Source organism: Oncorhynchus tshawytscha, linkage group LG04 (assembly GCF_018296145.1).
Source record: "Oncorhynchus tshawytscha isolate Ot180627B linkage group LG04, Otsh_v2.0, whole genome shotgun sequence".
NCBI classification, from domain to species: domain Eukaryota; kingdom Metazoa; phylum Chordata; class Actinopteri; order Salmoniformes; family Salmonidae; genus Oncorhynchus; species Oncorhynchus tshawytscha.
Window position 1 is genome coordinate 2,039,471 of NC_056432.1, and position 3,374 is coordinate 2,042,844.

General features: G+C 39.7%; 1 long non-coding RNA gene across 1 annotated transcript in view; it reads left to right on the forward strand.

Moving 5' to 3' along the window:
* Nucleotides 1-2,604, forward strand: part of LOC121846329 — a 3,239-nt gene extending 635 nt beyond the window's left edge. The window contains exons 1-2 of the long non-coding RNA XR_006083176.1: nucleotides 1-200; nucleotides 266-2,604. The exon at nucleotides 1-200 is cut by the window's left edge and continues 635 nt beyond it. This is a non-coding gene — a long non-coding RNA (uncharacterized LOC121846329). The remainder of the gene's footprint in view (nucleotides 201-265) is intronic.
* Nucleotides 2,605-3,374: the final 770 nt, after the last annotated feature.

The following is a 3,374-nucleotide window of genomic DNA, read 5'->3' on the forward strand; positions in this document are numbered from 1 at the left end:
ACAATCATAATTGGTACAGACCAACCAAACATCAACATGACCACAATCAGAATTGCCAGTTTCCACATTTAGCCTTTTTTTTGGTTCATACACAGCATTCGCTTAAGGCAATACAAACCTAGGTGGACCCCATTCATTCGCTTAAGGCAATACAAACTTAGGTGGACCCCATTCATTCGCTTAAGGCAATACAAACCTAGGTGGACCCCATTCATCAACATGACCACAATCAGAATTGGTACGCTTCAAGGCAATACAAACTTAGGTGGACCCCATTCATTCGCTTAAGGCAATACAAACCTAGGTGGACCCCATTCATTCGCTTAAGGCAATACAAACCTAGGTGGACCCCATTCATTCGCTTAAGGCAATACAAACCTAGGTGGACCCCATTCATTCGCTTAAGGCAATACAAACTTAGGTGGACCCCATTCATTCGCTTAAGGCAATACAAACCTAGGTGGACCCCATTCATTCGCTTAAGGCAATACAAACCTAGGTGGACCCCATTCATTCGCTTAAGGCAATACAAACCTAGGTGGACCCCATTCATTCGCTTAAGGCAATACAAACCTAGGTGGACCCCATTCATTCGCTTAAGGCAATACAAACCTAGGTGGACCCCATTCATTCGCTTAAGGCAATACAAACCTAGGTGGACCCCATTCATTCGCTTAAGGCAATACAAACCTAGGTGGACCCCATTCATTCGCTTAAGGCAATACAAACCTAGGTGGACCCCATTCATTCGCTTAAGGCAATACAAACCTAGGTGAACCCCATTAATTCGCTTAAGGCAATACAAACCTAGGTGAACCCCATTCAGGTTTGAAGAAAGCAACCTGTTTTCTTTGTTGTGTGGGGATTGCCAGGACTCTATTTCATGTACACAATATAGCACAGCTTTATCTGTTATTGTGTTGATAAGAGGGTAAAGGATTTGTAGTATATATTGTAACTTAAAGTTAAATAAAGGTAATGATGTTCAACTGTAATGTCACGAAGTAGGAAACGACCCTGCACTCCAGGTGCCAGTTCTGCTATTGAAGGTGGTTGTAGTCTGTTATTAAATTCCAGTGTTTACTTGAACAAAAAGTTTTCTTTGGGAAATCAGGCCATGATATGGATGTAAAAGGTCAGATATACAAGGCTATATTCCAATGTCCATAGTAGAATACCACTTAGAATGTCTGGAAGCATAGATCACGTTGCTTCATTCTAAGCAACATGCACATTAAGGAGGAGGTACGAAAGAGCAAACATTCTGTCATAACTATGTCACTTCCTGTGGAGTCATTAAAGCATGTGTATCCAGTGCTCCTCTGATGCACTCTGCTCTGCCTCTATTATATTGATGTTTTAAGAGGTCCTAAAGTTTTACAAGGGTCCCTTCTTGATATTATATGGAGATCCGATGCTCCAACAAAAGCATTGTAGAAGGAACCCAGCTGCAAAGCTGTGTGGATCGATTGTGGATTCATGTCCAAGTTCTGTGTGGATCGATTGTGGATTCATGTCCAAGTTCTGTGTGGATCGATTGTGGATTCATGTCCAAGTTCTGTGTGGATCGATTGTGGATTCATGTCCAAGTTCTGTGTGGATCGATTGTGGATTCATGTCCAAGTTCTGTGTGGATCGATTGTGGATTCATGTCCAAGTTCTGTGAGGATAGACTATAGATTCATTGTCCATGTTCTAACTTGAGCTATGTGGGAGTAAAATATAATGCAAACATTCAGTTCATTCATGTCAAGATTAGTGGCAACGTTTGAGTGGATCTCACATAGCTCAGGTCCGGACTGAGCTATGTGTACATGCTGTTGATATGGAATCCATATTAATGTAGGAGAATGTATAATATATGTTCATCCGTACTCAATGTAGCAAAACCACACAACGATTTACATCATCAACAACAACAAAAACGACTACCCCATTATTTTAATGTAGTTGTGAAGATGATACTTCCTGAAGGACAGATATGTAGTGTATTTATGGAGGAAGTCAAAAGGGGCACAAAAAAGCATTTTCATTTTTTTTTCTCCTATTATATTAGCCTTTTGATAGAACATTTAAAGAGATATATTCTATTTGTTATCACAGCACTGGCACAGTCTATCTTTCACGGCTGTTCCTTCCCCATTCCCTTCCTGTACTGCTCAGCTATGGATGCGGGACAACTCTAAACATTTAGCCAATCATTGTGTAGCTTTTTGCCGACTGAATCAACAAGAACATCTAGTACAATCAGCATAATTCTCGTAACCAAAGATATTTTTTTTTAAACAGCAAGAAAGAGATGCCAAACATCACAGAGAACAAGCTGAGTGTAACAAAGCTATAACAAGAGGATTAATACGTGTGGGAAAAGATTCTCACTTATTGTAGCTACTTATAACTTAAATAACATGTGGTTTACTGGTAGATTTAAGGTCTTATAAGGGCTGTGTATGAAGCTTTCAATATTTCTTTTATTTTCTCTTTTGTCCATTTTGGATGAATCCAGTGCATTATGGGAATGCTGGATTGTGGTGCTCAGGGGTTAGTTTGTTTTGCCATTTGATGTGTAGCATATTTAGAAATAAAATACTGCTTTTGACTTCATTCAAATGTCTTTAATCTTCATTTTTTATATATATTTGTTCTATGACTTGAGAACTCCCCATTTTCCTTGACAGTTTTAGTTGTTTGAAAACGTCCTTATTGCCTTTATAACTTAAATTGATTAAGTTAATAATACACATCATATCAGGTAATTGATTTCATATTTTGTCCCATCTTGTGTCTCTTCAGGGAGATCAATCATGCTATAAACTGTTATTTCAAGGGACATGCTGTCTGCGCCTAGCATGACGGTCTCATCGAGTTGACTTATGGCACCGGCTGCTTTCAGTCACGTTAGTGGCCAATAAACACATTACAATATAGTAAGACTGTATAAAAACAGCAGATGGTCTCATTTTTCACACACACGTAGGTGCACATAAAAACAAATTAAAGGAAACTGTCAATTAGTTTTCCGCAGTGGCGAACGGACAGAGAGTGAGAGAGGGAGAGACTTTGATACATCCTCATTTCATTAAAACCTCACCCCACCCCCCTTTTATAAACAAATATCCCCTGTGCTGTATACTCACCTTGCCCTCTACCCCACAATACAAAACAACACCACACATCACAATACCCAAAACCACTTCTACAATCGTATATCCAACCCATCTTCCCCAGCTGTACAGACAGCCCCCAGACATATCATATCTCCACACTGTTTATCATTTTATACAACTCAAATTCCACCCTAAGGTGCGCAGAGACCATCCCATTAAACAATAGTAAAGGGTCTGTTATCCCCCCACCTGTCTCTGTCACCTGCT